A 27,135-nucleotide genomic window follows, 5' to 3' on the forward strand; every position below is an offset into this window, starting at 1 on the left:
AGGCAAGATATAATCAAAACTCAACCAAAGTTTTGAAAACAAACAAACTCCTCACTCAAACTGAATATAAAAGATACCCCCTCATCAAACGGCTGTGGCCGCCGTGTCCCGATCTCACCCTGTTTGTTTGTATCATGACTCCCAACTCGTCTGTTGCTCCCTCCCTCCCTCCCACCCTAGGCTCTCTCGAGTCTTTAATCATATGAGTAGGCACTGAGCAATGCTCCCAACTTTTTCAGTTGATGTTACCAGCACATGATTTGGTTGCACCAATTCTTTGCAAGTGTGCACCTATAATGACCTAACCAATCTACCTACATGGCGGTAATCATTTATTTGAATCGTAAATCTCTATTGATAAACTGGGTAAATCAAGATGTAGCCTACACCTATTCACAATACAGGTGAATGTATATGCAATAGGAGTGTGTGCATGCATTGAGTTTTGGCTGATTTCATGGGGCTACAGATGAAAAACAATCTGTTTCCCTTCCATCTGGGACTTATTTTATTGTACTGATCCATAACATTTGCATAGGAGAAGCAATCTCTTCTTTTATAAAAGTGTGCTCTGTCTCTAATGACGTCATTCACAGATACACAGTGAGAGAGACAGAAGAGAATGAATAACGTTTTGGGCAATGACTATGGTTTTTGGTGACAATCAGCTTTGAAATCAGCATATGGTATTTAGCCTTATGGTTTGCACAAACAAAATACTAGGGTAATGAATTGATGTTAGCTTCAGCTGTAAGCAAGGAAAGTTAGCCTACAAAGCTGGAAGCTACCGGTATCTTCTTAAATTGTAAATTGTTCTAGCCTGTAACGGACATTGTTTTATGAACAGTTATTAAGTTGCAACACTTCTACATGCCTTGTTGCATTATTCAAATGCATTAACTTCTGTGCAGCATGAGTGGGGAGTTAACATGATGAAGCCCATACTTCAAATGACTGCAGTGGTTCCTCAGGACAGGCTAAAGTCGGCAATGAGTAAGTGGAGCAGGCAAGGAGCAGGCGGTCGCGCTATACAGGGACATCGGCTGCGCTGATAGACAGACTTGATCCTCTCTCAATCAGTAGACGACGTGAGACACATTTTTTCATGGTCTAGTATCGAAAAAGGAACGAAGTTTCAATATACCAAAATCAAATCAAATTGTATTGGTCACATACACATGGTTAGCAGATGTTAATGCGAGTGTAGCAAAATGCTTGTGCTTCTAGTTCCAACAGCGTAGAAATATCTAACAAATTCACAACGACTACCTTATACACACAAATGTAAAGGGATGAATAAAAGCATGTACATATAAATATATGGATGAGCGATGGCCGTGCGGCATAGGCAAGATGCAGTAGATGGTATAGAATACAGTAGTTGGAGGTTTACATACACTTAGATTGGAGTCATTAAACTCGTTTTTCAACAACTCCACAAATTTCTTGTTAACAAACTATAGTTTTGGCAAGTCGGTTAGGACATCTACCTTGTGCATGACGAAAGTAATTTTTCCAACAATTGTTTACACACAGATTATTTAACTTATAAGTCACTGTATCACAATTCCAGTGGGTCAGAAGTTTACATACACTAAGTTGACTGTGCCTTTAAACAGCTTGGAAAATTCCCGAAAATGATGTCATGGCTTTAGAAGCTTCTGATAGGCTAATTGACATCATTTGAGTCGATTGGGGGTGTACCTGTGGGTGTATTTCAAGGCCAACCTTCAAACTCAGTGCCTCTTTGCTTGACATCATGGGAAAATCAAAAGAAATCAGCCAAGACCTCAGATTTTTTTTTGTTGACGTTCACAAGTCTGGTTCATCCTTGGGAGCAATTTCCAAACGCCTGAAGGTACCACGTTCATCTGTACAAACTATAGTACGCAAGTATAAACACGATGGGACCACGCAGCCATCATACCGCTCAGGAAGGAGACGTGTTCTGTCTTCTAGAGATGAACGTACTTTGGTGCAAAAAGTGCAAATCAATCCCAGAACAACAGCAAAGGACCTTGTGAAGATACTGGAGGAAACAGGTACAAAAGTATCTATATCCACAGTAAATCAAGTCCAATATCGACATAAACTGCTCCAAAACCGCCATTAAAAAACCAGACTACGGTTTGCAACTGCACATGGGGACAAAGCTCATACTTTTTGGAGAAATGTCCTCTGGTCTGATGAAACAAAAATAGAACTGTTTGGCCATAATGACCATCGTTATGTTTGGAGGAAAAAAGGGGAGGCTTGCAAGCCAAAGAACACCATCCCAACCGTGAAGCACGGGGGTGGCAGCATCATGTTGTGGGGGTGCTTTGCTGCAGGAGGGACTGGTGCACTTCACAAAATAGATGGCATCATGAGGCAGGAAAATTATGTGGATATATTGAAGCAAAATCTCAAGACATCAGTCAGGAAGTTAAAGCTGGTCAAAAAAGGGTCTTCCAAATGGACAATGACCCCAAGCATACTTCCAAAGTTGTGGCAAAATGGCTTAAGGACAACAAAGTCAAGGTATTGGAGTGGCCATCACAAAGCCCTGACCTAAATCCTATAGAAAATGTGTGGGCAGAACTGAAAAAGCGTGTGCGAGCAAGGAGGCCTACAAACCTGACTCAGTTACACCAGCTCTGTCAGGAGGAATGGGCCAAAATTCACCCAACTTATTGTGGGAAGCTTGTGGAAGGCTGCCCGAAACGTTAGACCCAAGTTAAACAATTTAAAGGCAATGCTACCAAATACTAATTGAGTGTATGTAAACTTCTGACCCACAGGTAATGTGATAAAATAAATAAAAGCTGAAATAAATCATTCTCTCTACTATTATTCTGACATTTCACATTCTTAAAATAAAGTGGTGATCCTAACTGACCGGGAATTTATACTAGGATTTAATGTCAGCAATTGTGAAAAACTGAGTTTAAATTAATTTGGCTAAGGTGTATGTAAACTTCTGACTTCAACTGTACATGAGATGAGTAATGTATGATATGCAGACATTATTAAAGTGGCATTAATTAAAGTGACTAGTGATACCTTTAAATGTATTAAAGTGGCCAGAGATTTGAGTCTGTATGTTGGCAGCAGCCACTCTATGTTAGTGATGGCTGTTTAACAGTCTGATGGCCTTGAGAAAGAAGCTGTTTCTCAGTCTCTCGGTCCCAGCTTTGATGCACCTGTACTGACCTCACCTTCTAGATGATAGCGGGGTGAACAGGCAGTGGCTTGGGTGGTTGTTTTCCTTGATTATCTTTTTGGCCTTCCTGTGACATCGGGTGCTGAAAGTGTCCTGGAGAACAGGTAGTTTGCCCCCGGTGACGCGTTGTGCAGACCGCACCACCCTCTGTAGGGCCTTGCGCTTGTGGGTGAAGCAGTTGACGTATCAGGCGGTGATACAGCCTGACAGGATGCTCTTGATTGTGCATCTGTAAAAGTTTGTGTTTTAGGTGACAAGCCAAATTTCTTCAGCCTCCTGAGGTTGAAGCGGCGCTGTTGCGCCTTCTTCACCACACTGTCTGTATGAGTGGACAATTTCAGTTTGTCTGTGATATGTACGCCGAGGAACTTAAAACTTCCCACCTTCTCCACTACTGTCCTATCAATGTGGATGGAGGGATGCTCCCTCTGCTGTTTCCTGAAGTCCACCATCATCTCCTTTGTTTTGTTGATGTTGAGTGAAAAGTGAATTTCCTGACACCTCACTCCGAGGGCCCTCACCTCCTCCCTGTAGGCCGTCTAGTCGTTGTTGGTAATCAAGCCTACCACTGTAGTGTTGTCTGCAAACTTGATTATTGAGTTGGAGGCGTGCATGGCCATGCAGTCATGGGAGAACAGGGAGTACAGTAGAGACAGGGAGTACAGTAGAGGGCTGAGAATGCACCCTTGTGGGGCCCCAGTGTTGAGGATCAGCAGGGTGGAGATGTTGTTTCCTACCCTCACCACCTGGGGGCGGCCCGTCAGAAAGTCCAGGACCCAGTTCCACAGGACGAGGTTGAGACCCAGGGTCTTGAGCTTAATGACAAGTTTGGAGGGTACTATGGTGTGAACAGCATTCTTACATAATTATTCCTCTTGTCCAGATGGGATAGGGAAATGTGCAGTGTGATGGCGATTGCGTCGTCTGTGGACCTATTCGGGCGGTAAGAAAATTGGAGTGGGCCTCAGGGTATCAGGTAGGGTGGAGGTGATATAATCCTTGACTAGTCTCTCAAAGCACTTCATGATGACAGAAGTGAGTGCCGAGGGGCAATAGTCATTTAGTTCAGTTACCTTAGTTTTCTTGGGAACAGGAATGGTGGCCATCTTGAAGCATGTAGACACAGCAGACTGGGATAGAGATTGATTGAATATGTCCGTAAACACACCAGCAAGTGGGTCTGCGCTTGTTCTGAGGACGCGGCTAGGCATGCCATCTGGGCCGGCAGCCTTGCGAGGGTTAACACGTTTAAAGCTTTTACTCACATTGGCCACGGTGAAGGAGAGCCCACAGGCTTTGGATAAGGGGCCTTGTCAGTGGCACTGTATTGTCCTCAAAGCAAAGTTGTTTAATTTGTCTGGGAGCAAGGCGTCGATTTCTGTGACGGGGCTGGTTTTCTTTTTTAATCAGTGATTGACTGTAGACCCTGCCAAATACGTCTCCTGTTTGAGCCGTTGAATTGCAACTCTACTTTGTCTCTATACTGACGCTTTACTTGTTTGATTGCCTTGCGGAGGGAATAGCTACACTGTTTGTATTCGGTAATATTTCCAGTCGCCTTGCCATGTTTAAAAGTGGTGGTTCGCGCTTTCAGTTTGCCACAGTTTCAATCCACGGTTTCTAGTTAGGGAAGGTTTTAATAGTCACAGTGGGTACAACACCGATGCACTTGCTAATACACTTGCTCACCGACTCAGCGTATACATCAATGTTATTGTCTGAGGCTATCCGGAACATATCCCAGTCCACGTGATCGAAGCAATCTTGAAGCATGGAATCCGATTGGTCAGACCAGCATTGGATAGAGCTGAGCACGGGCGTTTCCTGTTTCAGTTTCTGTCTGTAGGCTGGGAGCAACAAAATGGAGTCATGGTCAGATTTGCCAAAGGGAGGGCAGGGGAGGTCTTTGTTTGCATCGCGCAAGTTTGAGCAGCAATGATCCAGAATGCTACCAACTCGTGTCGCACATTCAATATGCTGATAGAATTTAGGAAGCCTTGTTCTCAGATTAGCTTTGTTAAAATCCCCAGCTACAATAAATGCAGCCTCCGGATATATGGTTTCCAGTTTACATAGAGTCCAGTGAAGTTCTTCCAGGGTTGTCGAGGTGGGGGGGGGGGGGGGGGGATATACACGGCTGTGACTATAATCAAAGACAATTCTCTTGGTAGATAATGCGGTAGGCATTTGATTGTAAGGAATTCTAGATCAGGTGAACAAAAGCACTTGAGTTCCTGTATGTTGTTATGATTACACCATGAGTCATTAGTCATAAGGCAAACACCTCCGCCCTTCTTCTTACCAGAGATGTGTTTGTTTCTGTCGGCGTGATGCGTGAAGATACCGGGTGACTGTACTGACTCTGACAACATATCCCGTGTGAGCCCTGTTTCCGTGAAACAGAGAATGTTGCAATCTATGATGTCTCTCTGGAAGGCGACTCGTGCCCTAATTTTGTCCACCTTGTGGTCTTGAGATTGGACATTGGCGAGTAATATGCTCGGAAGCAGTGGATGGTGTGCTCGCCTTCTAAGCCTGACCAGTAGGCCGCTCCGTCTGCCTCTCCTGCAGCAACCCCGTTGTTTTGGGTCAGCCTCTGGGATAAGATCCCATGTCCAGGGTGGAGGTCCGAACAAAGGATTCGCTTAGGGAAAGTCGTATTCCTGGTCGTAATGTTGGTAAGTTGATGACGCTTTTATATCCAATAGTTCTTCCTGGCTGTATGTAATAACATTTGAGATTTTCTGGGCTAACAATGTAAGAAATAATACATTAAAAAAACGAATTACTGCATAGCCTCGTAAGGACCTGAAGCGAGGTGACCATCTCTGTCGGCGCCATGTCTAACCATTCAACACTTAAAGGAAAAATCCATCCAAAAACGATATCTTGGTATTTGTTTCATTAGTCCATTGTTGATATAGTCCCAAATGTTTTGCATGTCAGCAATCAAGCTTTCGAGATATATATGTAGGTTGGAAAAAGTATGTAAACCACTAGGCTAATGACTTCTCCTAAATCTTATTGGAGTCAGCTACCCTGGAGTCCAATCAATGAGACTAAATTAGAGATGTTGGTTAGAGCTGCCCTGCCCTATAAAAAACACTCACAAAATGTGATTTTGCTATTCACAAGAAGCATTGCCTGATGTGAACCATGCCTTGAACAAAATAGATCTCAGAAGACCTAATATTAAGAATTGTTGACTTGCATAAAGTTGGAAAGGGTTACAAAATAATCTCTAAAAGCCATGATGTTCATCAGTCCACGTTAAGACAAATTGTCTACAAATGGAGAAAGTTCAGCACTGTTGCTACTCTCCCAAGGAGTGGCCATCCTGCAAAGATGACTGCAAGAGCACAGCACAGAATGCTCAATGAGGGTAAGAAGTGTCAGCTAGACTTACAGAAATCTCTGGAACATTCTAACATCTCTGTTGACGAGTCTACGATTTGTAAAACACTAAAAAAGAATGGTGTTCATGGGAGGACACCACGGAAGAAGCCACTGCTGTCCAAAAAAAACATTGCTGCACGCAAAAGAGCACCTGGATTTTTCACAGCACTACAGGCAAAATATTCTGGAGGACAGATTAAACTAAAGTTGTGTTTTTTTGGAAGGAACACACAACACTATGTGTGGAGAAAAAAAGGCACAGCACACCAATGGCAAAACCTCATCCTCACTGTAAAGTATGGTGGAGGGAGCATCATGGTTGGGACTGCTTTGCTGCCTCGGGGCCTGGACAGCTTGCTATCATCGAAGGAAAAATTAATTCCCAAGTTTATCAAGAAATTTTGCAGGAGAATAAGGCTATCCATCCGCCAATCGAAGCTCATGATGTAACAGGACAACGACCCAAAACACAGAAGTAAATCAACAACAGAACGGCTTCAACAGAAGAAAATACACCTTCTGGAATGGACCAGTCAGAGTCCTGACCTCAACCCGATTGAGATGCTGTGGCATGACCTCAAGAGAGCGGTTCACACCAGACATCCCAATAATATTGCTGAACTGAAACAGTTTTGTAAAGAGGAATGGTCCAAAATTCCTCCTGACCATTGTACAGGTCTGATCCGCAGCTACAGAAAACATTTGGTTGAGGTTATTGCTGCAAAGAGGAGGGTCAACCAATCATTAAATCAAAGGGTTCACAAACGTTTGCCACCCTGCACTGTGAATGTTTACAAGGTGTGTTCAATAAAGACATGAAAGGTTATAATTGTTTGTGTGTTATTAATGTAAGCAGACTGTGCATATCTATTGTTGTGACTTAGATGAAGATCAGATTTTATGACAAAGGTATTCAGAAATCCAGGTAATTCCAAAGGGTTCACATACTTTTTCTTGCCACTGTATATTATAGATATTACATTATATTGTACTCTGCTTGTCTTCACACTATACCTAGATTAACAACTCAATACAAGCTAAGCTCAACCATCAATATCCTGGTGAAGCACCAGCCAGACAACATGCAACAGGACACTCAAACAATTCCCTAGACTACCAAGGTTGCTGTTGACGACAGATTGCATTGCGCAGAAAATAAAAAACAGTACATCCTTTAATACATATAACAGGTACTAAGGCAAGTGGTCCAACCCAGCTAATTAAATGTAATCCCTTTCCTCAAGAGTTCCTTTAACTGCAGTCCTTAATGGTGCCAATTTGTTGTCTGTCTGAAAAGCTAGCAGGGCAATGGCTATCTATCACACACTAATGTTATACACATACACAGACACACCGTGCATGCACACGCGGTCGGACATAAAACACACACACTCAAAACGAGCAAAGCAATGGCCATCCATCAGCATTCAAATGTTATTAGCTACATTAGCCAATTAGCTTAGTTGCTTTAGCCCCCCAGGCTTCATTCCTTCACCCACTCTGACACACACACACACACACACACACACACACACACACACACACACACACACACACACACACACACACACACACACACACACACACACACACACACACCTGTCAAGGGTGCACTTAGAGCAAACCTGATGCTCAATTATCAAATACTTTCATAGCGATAAAAAAATGGCACCAACCTTAACAGATGTAGCTATATAAAATGGCGCCGTCCCGAATGGACGCCGTTTTGCGAGCTCTGACCCAGCTTCTCGAAATGTATCAACTATCATTTCTTACAACCGACATCAGTTTTGAACATCAGTTCGGCAGTTACTTACCTCAATTCGGGCGTCAACTTTGACTCATCTGCCCTGGGCTCTTACTGTAATTCCGACCCAATTTTCAGGCTACCCAAGAGGAATTGCCGACATTACAGAGGCAAGGCAAGGGGGGGACCTGGCGAGATTAAGGCGAAGGGCGAACCGGCCATCTCTTCCCTCCATTCTATTGGCCTATGTTCAGTCACATGATAATAAGATGGATGACCTCGTGGATTTGCTACCAACAGCACTGTTGAAAATGCTATATTGTCTGCTCTTCTGAAACATGGCTCTCGGGCAAGATACCCCACCATGACTATCCAACTCAATGGATTCTCCATTCACTGTGCCGAGAGGAGAGTGGAGTCGGGGAAATCGAGGGGGCAAGGGGTTTGCCTCTTCATCAACAACTGGTGTGCTGACTCGAGCGTGGTGGAAATGTTGACCCATTGTTCACCCGTCTTGGAATACCTGATGGTCAAATGCTCACCCTTTCACCTCCTGAGGGAGTTTTCAGCTGTTATTGTGATGGTTGTATACATTCCACCTCAGGACAAGAAAAATAACAACATTTACATTTTAGTCATTTAGCAGACGCTCTTATCCAGAGCGACTTACAGTAGTGAATGCATACATTTCATACATTTTTTTTCTTTTTTCCCCCGTACTGGTCCCCCGTGGGAATCGAACCCACAACCCTGGGATTGCAAACACCATGCTCTACCAACTGAGCCACACGGGACACAAGCTGGCACTTAACAAACTGTACGAGAGTATAACCAAGCAGGAAAACGTACAGTATATCCAGAGGCTGCTTTTATGGTTGCTGGCGGTTTAAATTCCGCGTCATTAAGACATGTGATGCCCAACTTCCATCAACACATCTCCCTCACCACTAGGGGCGATAAAGTCCTAAACCACTGTTATTCTACCCACAAACAAGCTTAAAAGGCCTTCCCTCATCTGCCATTCGGCAAATCAGATCATGACTTCGCACTCCTGCTTTTTTTTTACCGGCAGAAGCTCGAACAGGAATTGCCCGTGACTCGCTCCATTGAGAATTGGTCTCCAGAATCAGAGATTATGCTACAGGACTGCTTCACTAGCACTGATTGGAATATGTTTCGGGACTCCGCCGATAACATCGACGAGCTAACCACTTCCGTCACCAGCTTCATTAGGAAATGCATCTGCGATGTTATCCCCACAGTTAAGGTTCACTGCTTCCCCAATCAAAAGCCCCGGATTAGCACTGAGGTTGGTGCTAAACTAAAGGACATGGCTAACGCACACAGGGTTATCGCAGACAATCCTGATGCTATGACTGAGGACAGGAACAAGTACAAGAAGTCCCGCTATGACCTCCACAGAGTCATGAAACGAGCAAAAGGACAACATAGGAATAAGGTGGAATCATATTACACAGGCTCCGACGCCTGCCAAGTGTGGCAGGGGCTACAGTCTATTATGGATTACAAAGGAAGACCCATCCATGATCTTCCCAACGATGCTTCTCCACCAGATGAACTCAATGCATTTTAGGCACACTTTGACAAGAACAACATCGTGCCGGGTGTGAGGGCCACCACCGCCCCCAGAAGATTGGGTGATCTCGCTCACCGAGGTCGACGTGAGTGAGTAAAGACTATTTAGGTCAATACCCGCAAGGCCCGATGGTATTCCAAGGCGCGTTCTCAGAGCAGGCGCAGAACAACTGGCAAGTATATTGATGGTAATGTTCAAGCTCTCCTTGTCCCAGTCTGTAATCACCACATGTTTTAAGATGACCACCATCATTCCTGTTCCCAAAAACTCTAAGGCTTCATGCCACAATGACTACAGCCCTGAGAGAGGCTGGTTATGGCACACATCAACTCCACCATCCCAGACACCCTAGACCCACTCTAATTTGCATACCACCCGAACAGATCCACAGAAGACACAATCTCAATTGCACTCCACACTGCCCTCACCCATCTAGATAAGAAGAATACCCATGTGAGAATGCTGTTCATTGACTACAGCTCAGTGTTCAACACCATTGTCCCCTCCAAGCTCATGCCCAAGCTTAGGACACTGGGATGGAACACTGCCCTCTGCAACTAGATCTTTGACTTCCTGACAGGCTGACCCCAAGTGGTGGAGGGTTGGCAACATCACCTCCGCCACACTGACCCTCAACACGGGGGCCCCACAGTGGTGTGTGCTTAGTCCCCTCCTGTACTCCTTGTTCACCCACAACTGCGTGGCTATGCACGACTCCAACACCATTATCAAGCACGCCCCCATCCACATCGACAGGGCTGCAGTGGAGCGGGTCGAGAGCTTCAAGTTCCTCTGTGTTCAAATCACTAAGAACTTAAAATGTTCCACACACACGCACATAGTCATGAAGAAGGCTCGAATGCGCCTCTTCCCCCTCGGGAGGTTGAAAAGGTTTGGCATGGGCCCTCAAATCTATCATTCCAGTATCCCTGCACATTTTAAATATGGTACTGTAACTGACCTTGTATATAATATGCTTACTTACCTTATTTATATATATATACTGCTCAAAAAAATAAAGGGAACACTTAAACAACACATCCTAGATCTGAATGAAAGAAATAATCTTATTAAATACTTTATTCTTTACATAGTTGAATGTGCTGACAACAAAATCACAAAAATAATCAATGGAAATCCAATTTATCAACCCATGGAGGTCTGGATTTGGAGTCACACTCAAAATTAAAGTGGAAAACCACACTACAGGCTGATCCAACTTTGATGTAATGTCCTTAAAACAAGTCAAAATGAGGCTCAGTAGTGTGTGGCCTCCACGTGCCTGTATGACCTCCCTACAACGCCTGGGCAAGCTCCTGATGAGGTGGCGGATGGTCTCCTGAGGGATCTCCTCCCAGACCTGGACTAAAGCATCCGCCAACTCCTGGACAGTCTGTGGTGCAACGTGGCGTTGGTGGATGGAGCGAGACATGATGTCCCAGATGTGCTCAATTGGATTCAGGTCTGGGGAACGGGCGGGCCAGTCCATAGCATCAATGCCTTCTTCTTGCAGGAACTGCTGACACACTCCAGCCACATGAGGTCTAGCATTGTCTTGCATTAGGAGGAACCCAGGGCCAACCGCACCAGCATATGGTCTCACAAGGGGTCTGAGGATCTCATCTCGGTACCTAATGGCAGTCAGGCTACCTCTGGCGAGCACATGGAGGGCTGTGCGGCCCCCCAAAGAAATGCCACCCCACACCATGACTGACCCACCGCCAAACCGGTCATGCTGGAGGATGTTGCAGGCAGCAGGAAGCATAGGAACTGACAAGTGGTCTGTGGTCACCACCTGCTGAACCACTCCTTTATTGGGGGTGTCTTGCTTATTGCCTATAATTTCCACCTGTTGTCTATTCCATTTGCACAACAGCATGTGAAATTTATTGTCAATCAGTGTTGCTTCCTAAGTGGACAGTTTGATTTCACAGAAGTGTGATTGACTTGGAGTTACATTGTGTTGTTTAAGTGTTCCCTTTATTTTTTTGAGCAGTGTATATCAAGTGTGCTTTTGTTCTAACTTGTTATTTTTAGCATTACATTGTTATTGATTACTGCATTGTTGGGGTCAGAGCTAGCAAGAAAGGCATTTCACTGTACTTGTGCATGTGACAATACAAAAGAACATAGGGAACATAAAAGTCCCACTGAATCACTTAGTTCCAGTCAGGGATGTAAGAGTGTCGATGTCATACTTTCATAGTGATAAAAAGTGGCAACTACTACAACAAATGTTACTATAATGGACAGAGCACATACAAGTCACATTGATTCAGGTTAAGTTGAAGTCATGACATAGGCTAAGTAGCTTAATGTCACAGCTAGCTTTAAGTCAAGTCATTGCCATGAAAGGCATAATAGGACACACTGACTCAGGTCCAAGTAGAAGTCTGGGGAAGTTAGTGGTGGGATAATGTCAAGAGTAAGCGGCGCTACAACGCTACAGCTAAAAGTCAAGACAAGGGTCATTGTGTGAGTGAAACATAAACAGACTGGTGTGATTCACCTTATATGGCCGGTGTGACTATGACCCATCAGATAGTCATCGGTCACATTCCATGTTGTGTTCCCATGTTGTCCATGTATTATTACTGTCTGTGGTGCCAATGGGAGGAAACCAACAGCCAGAAAACAACATCATGTTTCTATCATTTAACAGGAAATGCCCAAACAGCCATTAGTGCTACCTCGTTTGAAAGAAATGCATGCAATGTTAATGAGACCTTGTTGTTCACATTTCAAAGCAAGCATAGGCTCTTCAGAAAAGGGCGTCTGTAATTAGAAGATTAGATATAGCTGAGCACTGAAAGTGAATAAGACTAATTTAGACTTATAAAGGAACTGAGTGTTTTAACACCAGTAAATATTGTTAAAATCTGATCATATATAAGAATATTACATTTATTTTTTAAATGATCTAACAAGAGAGCTCAGATATGGTCACTTCTCACATTTTTCACAATATTTGGGAATGACGTATAGTCTGATATTTGTGAAAATTCAATATCAGAGTGGAAAAGAGACCGTGCTTTTGGGCAATTAATAGACACTGCAGTAAATAAAAACGAATAAAAATGTTTCAGTCTTGTCCAGGCCCGGACTCTACACAGACCGGTGCACCATAACCAATCAGAGCTGCAGTAGGCCTATATGAAAATAGGCCATTACCACATATGGGCCTGTGCCATTCACTTTGAACTGAACTGTGTGTTTACAGGCAACAGCAACAGCCGAATATAGATTATTATCAAAGCAGTCGCAAAAGCCATAAAATAACGTTACATCTGAATGGTTTTCTGCAAACATGTAAATACCACAGGAATCATCTTACATTTGGGAACTTAACAGTCCTAATTGATCAAACAACCAACAGGAAAGCTCTCAGTCAACGATAGTTTTTTATTTTTATTTGTTTTTATTATTATTAACCCATCCACCACCTCTTAGGAGGACAGATCTTTTTTTTACAGCTTTTCTGCTACATATACATACATTTTATATATACATTTTAAAAACACATTTTGCATATAAGGTACTTTTAGATACAGCAATCACATAACAATAATACATACTGTTTAATACCACCCCTCAGCCACTCTCAGCCCATCCCACCTACTGTATCACCATAGACCACCCTCGTTTGGTTTCCATGTGCCATATATTTTTCAATTGCACTGTGATGTTTTACATACATTTTGAACCTTTCTAATCTTATAGTATCCACAGATTGTGAACTAAAGATGAAAACCTTTCCTACAAGTGTTATATTATTTATTGACTGACTATGGCTTTCCAAAATCGCCCAACACTGCTATTTGTAAGGTTAATTTTAAGTGAATGTTGTGACTTTTTTTAACCATTCCTGAACCTGTGACCAGAAACAAGCTACATAGAGGAAATACCATAATGAATGATCTAGTGATTCTGTCTCTTTGCAGCAAAATCTACAGAGCTGAGATTGTTGTTTGCCCCATATATATATATACCATTTTGTAGGTGGCAAGAATTTATTATAATAATTTTAATTGGAAAACTCAGTTGAATTAAGTGTTGTTTTTTGTATCAGTTCATAAACCATGTGCCATGGAATCAGTAAATCGAAAATCTCCTCCCATTTATTTTGCAACCATTATGACAATTCTTTTAAGACAATTTGGATCTTTAAAATATGGCAGACAAACAAGTTCCCTACCTTGTCCCTCTTCCACAACAAAAATAATATTGAAACTCTGCGTTCTTCCCATTGTTTCCTATGGGGGAAATATAGGCATGTCTGACTATTTCGCCCAATATATCGCAATGTGTGTATTTAGATTTTTTTCAAGTTGGACGCCATTTTAATCATGAGAATCTCCTCTTTCTAATTATGTAAGCCTGGGCAGGTGGCTCGGTTGTCTTCAAATGCTAGCCACAAAATACTTTTTGCACTTGGAATGCTGAGCTCCCCCCATTGTTTTCCTATGGAGAGGCATGCCGGTCTATTTCGGCAAATATCTCACTGTGTATATTTTCATTTTTTTTGGAGTCGGTTGTAACCGGTGTGAAATGGCTAGCTAGTTAGCGGGGTGCGCGCTAATAGCTTTTCAATCGGTGACATCACTCGCTCTGAGACCTTGAAGTAGTTGTTCCCCTTGCTATGCAAGGGCTGCAGCTTATGTGGAGCAATAGGTAACGATGCTACTAGGGTGGCTGTTGTTGATATTGTGCAGAGGGTCCCTGGTTCAAGCCCAGGTAGGGGCGAGGAGAGGGACGGAAGCAACACTAGCTAGCTGGCTAATGTTAGCTAGTCAGATAACTTGCTAAATAGCGATTTTCGTAAATTAACTTCATGACAAAAAAATATGCACAAACGTTTGTCTCTACATAAACATATTCCTTTCAATTGTACATTTTGTCAGCCATCTTCACCCAGGGACGGGTGGCTCGTGTCCAAATTTGTCATTGGAACAACTCGATACGATTGGTCATATAAAAACCTTGGGACCCAAATTCATAATGAGTGCTCTAACTCCCCCTTGTGGTGGTTTGGAGCAATGAAGCCATGACGCTGGGTACCTCCAAGTCCCGCGGTGCAAGCTCGCAACCTTTTCTTTATTTTTACTATTTTCTACATTATAGTGAAAACATCAAAACTATGAAATAACACATATCGAATCATGAGGTAAACCAAAAAGTGTTAAAAAAATCTAAATATATTTTAGATTATTCAAAGTAGCCACCCTTTGACAGCTTTTTGGGGGGGGTTTTTTACCCCTTTTTGTCCCAAATTTTGTGGTATCCAATTGGTAGTTACAGTCTTGTCCCATCGATGAAACTACCGTACGGACTCGGGAGAGGCGAAGGTTGAGAGCCGTGCGTCCTCCGAAAAACACAACCCAACCAAGCCGCATTGCTTCTTGACACAATGCCCACTTAACCCGGAAGCCAGCCGCACCAATGGGTCTGAGGAAACACCGGACACCTGGCGACCATGTCAGTACGCACTGCGCCCAGACCGCCACAGGTGTCGCTAGTGCACGATGGGACAAGGACATCCCTGCCGGCCAAACCTTTCCCTTTCCCGGATGACGCTGTGCAAATTGTGCGCCGCCCCATGAGTCTCCCAGTCGCGGCTGGCTGCGACAGAGCCTGTATAACAGCTTTACACACTCTTGGCACTATCTCAACCAGCTTCATGAGGAATGCTTTTCCAACAGTCTTGAAGGAGTTGCCACATATGCTGAGCACTTGTTGGCTGCTTTTCCTTCACACTGCAGTCCAACTCATCCCAAACCATCTCAATTGGGTGGAGGTCGGGTGATTGTGGAGGCCAGGTCATCTGATGCAGCACTCCATCACTCTCCTTGGTCGAAAAGCCCTAACACAGCCTGGAGGTGTGTGTTGGGTCATTGTGCTGTTGGAAAACAAATGATAGTCCCACTAAGCGCAAACCAGATTAGATGGTGTATCGCTGCATAACGCTGTCGTAGCCGTGCCGGTTAAGTGTGCCTTGAATTCTAAATAAATCACCAACAGTGTCAGCAGCAAAGCACCCCCACATCATCACACCACCTCCTCCATGCTCACGGTGGGAACCACACATGCGAAGGTAATCCGTTCACCTACTCTGCATCTCACAAAGACACAGAGGTTGGAACCAAAAATCGCAAATTTGGACTCAGACCAAAGGACATATTTCAACCGGTCTAATGTCCATTGCCCGTGTTTCTTAGCTCAAGCAAGTCTCTTCTTATTATTGGTGTCCTTTAGTATTGGTTTCTTCTGAGAAATTCAGCCATGAAGGCCTGATTCACGCAGTGGCCTCTGAACAGATGATGTTGAGACGTGTCTGTTACTTGAACTCTGTGAAGCATTTATTTGGTGCAGTTAACTCTAATGAACTTATCCTCTGCAGCAGAGGTAACTCTGGGTCTTCCTTTCCTGTGGCGGTCCTCACAAGAGACAGTTTCATCACAGCGATTGATGGTTTTTGCAACTACACTTCAAGAAACTTTCAAAATTCTTAACATTTTACGGATTGACTGACCTTTATGTCTTAAAGTAATGATGGACTGTGGTTTCTCTTTGCTTATTTGAGCTATTCTTGCCATAATATGGACTTGGGCTTTTGCCAATCTTCTGTATAGCACCCCTACCTTGTCACAACACAACTGACTGGCTCAAACGCATTTCGAAAATAAATTCCACAAATTAACAAGGCACACCTGTTAATTGAAATGGATTCCAGGTGACTACCTCATGAAGCTGGTTGAGAGAATGCCAAGAGTGTGCAAAGCTGTCATCAAGGCAAAGAGCAGCTACTTTGAAAAATCTCAAATATAAAATATATTTTGATTTAACAATTTTTTGGTTACTACATGATTCCATATGTGTTAATTCATAGTTTTGATGTCTTCATTATTATTCTACAATGTAGAAAATAATAGCAAATAAAGAAAAACCCTTGACTGAGTGCTGTAGGTGTGTCCAAACTTTTGACTGGTACTGTAAGTACATGTGATATTTAAGTTATTTTTAATACATTTGCAAATGTCCCCAAAAAAGTATTGCTCTGTCGTTATGGAATATTGTGTGTAGATTGTTGAGGGTAAAAAAAACGATTTAATCCATTTTAGAATAAGGGTGTAACGTAACAAAATGTGGAAAAAGTCAAGGGGTCTGAATACTTTCCAAATGAACTTTATCCTTGTGATTACCATGGATAGGTCGTTACTGCACAGAATACAATTTTTCTCTAGCACAAGGTCAAATTCAAATTCACTTCAGATCAGTGTCGCTCAGCCATCATAGGGATGTCATTATATACTGAACAAAAATATAAAGCATTTACTGAGTTTTAGTTCATATTTGGAAATCTGTTCATTTTAATAAATAAATTAGACCCGTAATCTATGGATTTCACATGACTGGGAATACAGATATGCATAAATTGAAACCCAGTGGAGACCCGTCATTCAAGGCAGGTGGGACAGAGCCCCACCTGTTTTGAGCCCCACATGTTTTGCATGTTATTTTGGCATTAATAGGTGTCACATATCAGTTTGTAAACAATGTAAAAAATATATATATCATTGCGTTAATAATGACGCATGCAGACAGAGCCCCACCTGTTTTGAGCCCCACATGTTTTGCATGTTATTTTGGCATTAATAGGTGTCACATATCAGTTTGTAAACAATGTAAAAAATATATATATCATTGCGTTAATAATGACGCATGCAAACATGGTCTCTTTTTTGTTTTATTGACTAAGTCCGCTCCAAAATGCAGGTGTTTCAGCTTAGCTCAGGGCTTTTTGTCATGGTGAGGCAAGCCAGCAGAAAATACGGAGCGCTGCACCGTGATTGGCTCAGTGTTCTGTAACTCATGGGGACACTACGTCACCACCAAGTCTGAGGGTAGAGCTAGAACATTTTTGACCCTTGGGTGCTGCCATAGAGTTTTTTTTTAAATTTTAGGGGTGGATCAGCTTAACTTTGTGGAAAGATTGTTGCTTCCATCAATGTAATTGTCTGTATCATTTCCAATCCCCCATACATTTTTGGGGGTAAATATATATATATCCATATACATATACGCATGCATACACATACACATATATACACATACCTATATAGACATACATACTTTTTTAAGAATATACTTGTATTACTCCCCACAAACCCTACCACCCTTCCCCCAATTGGAGTAAACTAATAAACACTTAGGCTTCTACCTTCAGTTTATACATCTTATACACATTTTACAGACACAATCTATTTTACAATAGTTATATTTTGTTTGTTTTTAGTCCTTCCTATTTCTGATGTCATCCAGTTTGATTTCTATTTGTAACTGTGCCATTTCACAAAATTCCTGAACCTATATACATTTTACAGACCCTGTATGTTTTACATTGGTTATCTTGTTATTAGTCCCACCCTTCAGCTCCATTCAACCCCTCCCATCTATCTCTCAACATCATCCATTTTGGATTTATATTTGCCAAATATTTTTCAACTGTGCTGTGATGCTTCACAAAAGTACTGAACCTTTCTATTCTCATAGCTTCTACAGATTGTAAATTAAAAATAAATATTTTTGCTAAATTAATTATTATATTATAGATTGATTGACTATGTCTTTTCAAATCACCCAGTATTGCTATCTGCAGCATTAGTTCTAGGCAAATGTTGCAATTCTTCAGCCATTCCTGGACCTGTGACCAAAAACGAGCTACATATGGACAATACCAAAATAAATTATCTAATGACTCAGCCTCCTCACAGCAAAATCTGCAGAGCTGGGAAGATTGTATCCCCCATATATATAACATTCTATTGGTTGCAAGAATTTTGTATAGTAATTTAAATGTAACAGTTAGAATTTTTGAATCCGGCGTTTTTTCCTTACGTTCCTTACTTTTTTCCCCTTCTACTTGCCTCTTCCATTTTTGTGGTAATGCTGAAATTAATTGGTTGTAATTTTGGGTAGAGCAGACATTTCCATATGTCTGTGATAGCTGCATGTGTGACATAACTCCACCAGTCCTATTTATGATATCATTCACAAAAATTATACCTTTTTTAAACATTTCTTCAAAAAATGTTTTTTTTTTTCATCAATTAGTATATTTGAGTTTAACCACAATATTTGTTGTATTATTTGTTCTGTCTTTTCAGGTGGAGTAAACTGAAATTGCAACCAACTTTCTAAGGCTTTTTAAAAAAAATAACAATTTTTTGGAGATTATTTCCTTTTCAAACAACCGAAAGTGAGCAGGTATAATCTGAATAAAGGGAAAAAGGCCATTCCTGAACATAGGGTGAGACATTCCTACCAATTTACTAGAGAACCCGTTTGGATTTAAGTATAACTTTTGTATGACTGATGCCTTTAGTGAGAGGTGTAACGCTTTAATATTTAATCATTTCTGCCCTCCGAATTCATATCCGTTATATAAATAGGCCCTTTTAATTTTGTCTGGCTTGCCATTCCAAATAAAATGTAATATTTTTTGTTCATATAGTTTAAAAAGCAGGTCACTAGGTGTAGGCAAAACCATAAACAGATAGGTAAACTGTGATATGACTAAAGAGTTAATCAGGGTGATTTTTCCACAAATAGGCAGGTATTTTCCTTTCCATAGTAGCAAGATCTTATCTATTTTTGCTAACTTTCTATAAAAAAAAATTTGGAATGAGATCATTTCTTTATTGTGGACATACTCGGTATGTCCACATCTCCATCAGACCATTTAATTGGTAAACTACATGGTAATGTAAAATTTGCATGTTTTTAGTAATCCAATACGTAATATAGTACACTTATCATAATTTGGTTTTAATCCAGAGAGGATAGCAAAAGTATCTAGATCCTCTATGAGGCCGTGGAGAGATTCTAATTGTGGGTTTAAAAGAAAACATGAATACTCAGCATACAATGACACCTTAGTTTTTAAGCCACGGATTTCTAATCCCTTAATATTATTGTTTGATCTAATTTTAACAGCTAACATTTCGATAACAAAAATAAAAAGAAATGCCGATAGTGGACAACCTTGTTTTACTCCTCTAGATAGTTTAAAACTTTCTGAGATGTAGCCATTATTTACTATTTTACACATAGGGTTACTATACATAATTTTAACCCATTTTATAAGAGATTCCCCAAAATCGAAATATTCTAGGCATTTATATATAAACTCCAGTCGTACTTTATCAAAATACTTTTCAAAATCAGCTATGAAAACCAGGCCTGGTGTCCCCGATATTTCATAGTATTCTATTGTTTCCAGTACTTGTCTTACATTATCTCCAATGTATCGTCCATGTAAAAAACCTGTCTGATTAGGATGAATAATATCTGACAATACTTTTTAAATTCTATGCGCCAAGCATTTTGCTAGGATTTTTGCATCACAACACTGAAGTGTAAGAGATCTCCATTTTTTTAAATGGACTGGATCTTTATATATACACCACTTGGGTCCTGTTTCAGTAATAATGAAATCAGACCTTCTTGTTGAGTATCTGATAATCTACCATTTATATAGGAGTGGTTAAAACATGCTAATAATGGTCCTCTGAGTATATCAAAAAAAGTTTTGTATACATCCACTGGTGTGCTATTCAGCACTGGAGTTTTCCCGGACCTAAAGGCCCCAATTGCATCAAGAAGTTCCTCCTCCGTTATTTGGCCTTCACATGAGTCTTTCTGTACAGATGTTAATTTTACATTATTATTAGGAAAAAAATCTATACAATTAGTTTCAGTTAGTGGAGATGGAGGAGGCTGAAATGAAAACAAATTCTTAAAGTACTTTACTTCCTCTTTCAAAACATAATTCGGTGAATCATGCGTGACTCCATCATTTGTAACAAGTTTTAATACATTTTTGTTGGTAGCATTTCTATTTGAAGAAAAAGAATTTGGTGCATTTTTCCACATATTCCATCCAGTTCGATTTATTTATTATAAGATATTACACTGGATCTTTCTTGAATAAGTTCCTCCCTTTCTTTTTGTTTTTCCTCTAACTTATTCTGTGCCTCTATGGTACAGTTTTTATTGCTATCTAACTGTACTGTCAGTCCTTCAATGTCCTTTGTTAATATGGACTCTTTTGATCTAAATTGCTTTTGTTTTATAGATGAGTACTGAATTGCATGGCCTCTAAAGGCACACTTAAAAGTGTCCCATACAAAAAGGGGATCTGCTGTACCTATGTTATGTCTGAAAAAAGTCAGTTATAAATTCTTCTGTCCTAGTTCTAAACAACGTATAACCTAGTAGGCTTTGATTAAATTTCCAATATCCTCATCCACGTGGAAATTCTGTAAGAGTAATATATATGCCAATTATGTGATGATGTCCCCTATCAACACTTTTTAAACTTTTGGTGCCAGAGAGAATGGCATAAGAAAGTAGTCAAGACGACTTGCTTGATTAAGCCTCCGCCATGTATATCTCACTAGGTTAGGGTATTTAAGCCTCCATATATCCACTAATTTCAATATATCCATGACATTCAGGATTTCCTTAAGTGCCTGAGGGTGATAGTTTGTAGTGTGATTTCCTTTCCTGTCCATAGAGGTATTTAAGACAGTATTAAAATCTCCCACCATAATAATAGAGTCTAGTGTTGCTTGTAGAGTTGATAAATTCTTATATATATTTTCAAAGAAGCTTGGATCATCATTATTTGGACCATATAGGTTAATAAGCCATATCTGTTTATTATCCAATAACATATTTAAAATAATCCATCTACCTTGATGATCTGTTAGGACAATTTGCACATTTGGATCAAAATTACTGTCCTTTTTCCAAACTTCATCTAAAATTGTTGAATGAGTTTCCTGTAAACAATATATATTATATTCCACCTCTTTTTGCCAGGTAAATACTGATCGTCTTTTCTTATTATCTGCTAGGCCATTACAATTGTAACTGGCTATACTTATTTCACCACTTACCATAATGAGACACAACTTTCAATTCTAATTATCAAAATATACGTTTGTAAACATACCATTAAAAAGTAACATGATGATTGAGTGTCTATATATCTGTACCATGATATTTGCATTGCTACTAAGTAAACCTTCAATTGGTCCCCACTTATTCCACCCGCTAAAAGCCCTCCTCATCCCGAGTTGGGTTGTCATCCCAATGCCTGGCAGATCACCCCCGACCCCCCGTATCCCATAGCCCTGAAAAGACTGGGATCCATCCTTCGAAAAGAGCACACAGTGCCATTTACAGAACAGAAGTAGATCAACCGCCAAATGCATTTCCATCGCCCTCACCTCGATTTGTATTATATGTAGCCATCAGAAAATAGATATACATATATTTTAAGAATCCTGTTTCTTATTTTCCATAATTAGCTATTAATATTTGTAGTAATGTAGGCAATTTATGAAAAGGATTTTACCACTCACCAGTCTCGCCATTACCAAAATTACATTATTTCAAGCAATTATTATATTAGCAAACAATTGTTGTGAATCATCCTCTATTGTCCCTAACATCTTTTACTCCTTCGCAACAGTTGTGGGATACGCACATACACCCACACACTCATACACACACAACCCTTTCGTCCCACACAACCATAGGCTCACATTCTCAACAGTTGCACCAGCCCAGAGCCCAACTCAAGAAAGGTTTTGATTTATAAATGCATATACCGTTGCAGCTGTATGAGAAGGTCTGCAAGACCCTGCCACTGCCTGGGTGGGGAAACCCCACCGGAATCCCCACCAGCTAGGTACAAGGTCATCAAAGTTCTCATTAGCAGCTTTGAGAATTTCCTTGTATAGTATGCTCTCCCTTTAGGGGGCTTTGGCTTTGCAGGACCAACCCTGCCAAGCAGGCTCAGAATCTTGACGGGGCAGTGCTGCTCTAGGTCTCTGACCGCATTTTGTCTGCATACAGACCGCTTACAGCAGGTTCATAAAACAGTTAGGGACTTCTCCTTAGTATCTGGGTCTTTCAGGTGGGTGTCTAGGGTATAGGGTTGTGGACCGTTCCATCAATATAGGATCATAAATAAATCAATTAGATATATAATTTATTAAAAAAATTGAGTTTCCCATGATAGGGCAATAAATAAATTAAATGTATAATTTATTTTAAAACAGTTCCATCATGATAGGACAATAAATAAATAAAATAAATAAGACGTACAATTCATTATAAAAAGTATATCCATCATCTGAACAACATTGAAAGCTCTCTCACACCCCCGCTCACAGCAATACATTGGTTCTGGGATATCCAACCATTTCATTTCTCACTCAACGCCACTTTCCCAAACATAACAAAAAATAAATAAAAAAATAAATAAACATACACCACACCATCCACACATACTGTGCCTTCTGTTTACTGAGTTTTTATCTTCACCATGTTGAATTAGTGCTTGTGTGTTCCAATTAGTTATGTTTGAAGATATATAGAAAAGCAACTTTTTTATTGTATTGTTACAATCCATAACCGGGCTAGAATTGTGTTTTATTATTTTCCTCGTCTATAACAACTTTGTAATTTTTTTAAATAACCATGGAGTAGTCTTTGAACAACTGGTTATCAAGATATAATTTATCGACGGCGAGAGCTACTCGTTTCCCTTTTAATTTATTTTCCTTTAAAATTCGATACAGAACTTTACGCCGTTCTTCAATTTCCTTCGGGAACTGGTCATTCATGCCAATTTTTGTCCCAGCAAGTCTTTTACCGAGGCTTTTAACCATTATTTTATCTTTAAAGGAAGCAAATTTGGCAACGATTGGGCGGTCATACCTTTGCCCTCTCTGTCCGAAACGGTGTACACGTTCAAGTTGAATTTTGTCGATAGCGTCGCGTGGAATCTGAAGCGCTGTAAGGAGGAACTCTAACTCCAGATTCAGGAAATTCTCCTTCTTTCTCTTGGATACCTGTAAGTACCATATTCTCTCTCATGGATCTAGTCTGTATGTCAAGTAAGGCTTCTCTCAGAAAAGTGTTCTCCTTTTTAAGTTCATTCACTTCGGCTTCAATCTTATTGACTGTCCCTTTTAGCTTGTGTGTTTCCTTCTCCAATGTCGCAGCTTTTTCATCACACATCTCGAGGCTTGCCTTCAACTCTTTTATATCCTTACTGACTAATTCAAGTATACCCAGTTTGTCATTTATTGATTTTAACAGATCGTTTTCGACCTTTACCATTCCCGGCGGTGAAAATATTAAATCGTCTGTGTCTGTAGAAGAGTCAAGTTTTCGTTTTGAAATCGGTTCCCCTGTCTTACTCTCCATTATATTTGGGTGTTGCTTGTTTTTGTAATATTTGTCGATAAATGTCTCTAGTCTTAAGATTTGTTTTGTGTTATTATCCAGATTGAAGGTTATCACCCACCAGATTGTGCAGTACTAATATTTAGTCTAACTTGCCGATATTGAATATAACATTTATATCTTGAGGTGCTCTACATAACTACGTTCAGTCCGCCATTACCTGTCTCAGTACCGCCTTGCTGCCATAAAGTTACATTAGAAGTACCCATCCAAGAAGGCTTAAGGTCATTGGCCACAGAAAGAAATGACATCCAATCACATTATATGTACAGTAGCTTTGATTGGACTGATAAGGTCAACATCATACTTTCAAAATCTTAGCTAGCAGTCATCATCATGAATGAAGTCGATAATCTACTGGCAAATCCTTTTTAATCCTTGTCATATGAAGATAAATAATGAAGAGAAATTAGAGATAAACCGTATTGATCATCGGCCATTGGACATGCTCATCGGCCATTGAATATAAACATTACACAACAAGTTGAAATCGCAAATTCAACAAGGAGTGGTTTGGAAGGAATCAGTGACAGTGGCTAACTGCAAGCATTGCAAAGCAATCACTAGCCTGCTATTCAGTGGAGTGGCTGTGTGGCCCCAAATCTGTAATTAAGGGGCTCTTTTCGAAGTTTAAAATTATAAACATTCAACATTGGCCATGCTGTCAATGAAGCATGATTTGTGCCACGCTCAAACCAACTGTTAACTCGGGAACAGAAAAAACTTGACTTCAATGAGTTCAAGACAACTGGGAAATTGGGAATAAATGAGCTCCGACCGGGAAAATACGTTTTGAACAGTCACCCAACTCAGAATTGTAAATCCGACGTCATCATGATTTGACCTTGTTTTTTCCAGAGATCCCAGTTGTTTTGAATCCAGAGAATCCAAATCCAGAGAATGCCAGACTTTCATGACGAAATTTGCCCAGGAAGTACCGCCGTGCCAACATCCTGTTCAAGTGAGCACAGCACAACAAGGTTGTATGTTGTATTGTATGCTGCTGCATAAATGATGTAATATGCCAGGGAGATATGTATACTGTAGCTAAGAAAGTAATACTATGTGAATGTTGTGTAGTAAGATGATAGTAGCCATGTGCCTCACCCTAATAATTTGGTCTATTTTCACCACTTAATTTCACCTAACGTTACTGTTCTGACTCGATGGTGCTGCACATGTAGCCTATAACATATTTTTGAAAATGTCATCATCTAAAATAGTAAAAGTTTTCATTGTCTACTTATATGCCTCCTTTATTTATCCTACGGTTCTGACACTGTAAGAACGGCCCATGTTCTGAATTCTGTCACTGTACATTAAAAAAGTGCAAAAGAAAATGTTATATTGACTACATCCATCCTAGCTCGCTCATTAATGTCTTAATTGAAATTTCGTATTGTCTCTTATCCGCTTGTCACCCCCCTATGCCATAGTTTGTACATCTCAATTGTCAGTAGAAACCACATGCGTTTAAACATATCAGCTATGTTTTTTTTAAAGGCAGTAAATGAGGCTGAATGAACTGTTTAGTTGTCAGACAAGGCTCCACTGATAGCCAGGTGTAGCAGTGGTAAGATGTTGTGACTGCTGTTGGGACAGCTTTATGTAGGCCGTTTGTGGGCACCATTTGTCACTGTTATAGTGCAATTATGTATTGTTTAGTGGTGCATTGTGTAGTGGCTTTGCTGGCATGCATCCCACTTTTTTTCCCCCCACCAAAATGTACATGCTAAAATCGCCACTGCAAATACCTTAGAAAAAAGCTTCGGGTGTGGATCAGAAAACCAGTCAGTATCTGGTGAGACCACGCTTTGCCTCATGCAGTGTGGAACATCTCCTTAGCATAGAGTTGATCAGGCTGTTGATTGCTGACTGTGGAATGTTGTCCCACTCCTCTTTAATGGCTGTGCGAAGTTGCTGGATATTGCCAGGAACTGGAATACGCTGTCTTACACATGGGTGACATTGTCCTTTTTGCTCCAGTGGATCGACATTAACCTTTTCTGTACAAGTTCCCAAAAGCGTTTGGCAATTGGTGTGTATTTGGCACGAGTACAGTTAGGCCCTAAAGCTTAGGCTTATGAACTAACGGCAGATAAAATATAATGAAATAAAAATCTCAATGTAGCCTATAGATATGAATTTCACAAGAATTATACATTATGCATCAACCTACGCTCACTACCACCATCACCATTGTCACACTACTACAACACATCTACGTACTAGCGTGGGACAACTACCCAGAGACCACCAAAGAAAAATCCTGATTTTCGTAAGTATTACCCTTCTCTTTCCAACACAAACTGAAGAGATGAAATCAGAATTTCATAAAAAATATAAAAAAGATGAAATAGACAATTTCATAAAAACAAAACAAATTTATTACAAATCTAGAAGGCCAGGATTCCCCACTGTTAGACTCGATTCAACCACTCTATATCCATTCTCAAACATGAAAAATGTGCAGTTAAAATAAACATGACAAAATATGCCATTTGACTGTCAAACACTAAATGACCCAAAGCTTTTAGACTGGATACATTTTAAAATAAAATTTACATTCATAACATGACAATCTTGAGTGCTTCATAGAGAGTAACAGGAGTCTTGCGGTTTTGTAACAGTTCTAGGAAAAAGTAATGCTTTCCTACTGAATTCACTTCAGTGAACTGTGTGTGTGTGCATGCATGTTGGCATGAATTTGAGTACCTGCGTGTACATCGTCATGCTTCCGCAGGTAGTGACACTTCCGCAGGTAGTTCCCTCCTCTTTATTACACTGCTATTGCACTTCCTCACTGCCTCTCGGTGTGCCAATCTCTGAGGTCAGGGGTCATTTCCCTATGGTGTCACTTACTGCATCTCA

General features: G+C 40.7%; 1 protein-coding gene across 1 annotated transcript in view; it reads right to left on the reverse strand.

Moving 5' to 3' along the window:
* The window catches only part of LOC106565330 (receptor-type tyrosine-protein phosphatase gamma), a 307,706-nt gene that overhangs the window by 71,643 nt on the left and 208,928 nt on the right, over nucleotides 1-27,135 (reverse strand). The gene's annotated exons all lie outside the window — the stretch shown is intronic.

The sequence above is a fragment of the Salmo salar genome, chromosome 12, assembly GCF_965601325.2.
Source record: "Salmo salar chromosome 12, fSalSal1, whole genome shotgun sequence".
Classification (NCBI taxonomy): Eukaryota; Metazoa; Chordata; class Actinopteri; order Salmoniformes; family Salmonidae; genus Salmo; species Salmo salar.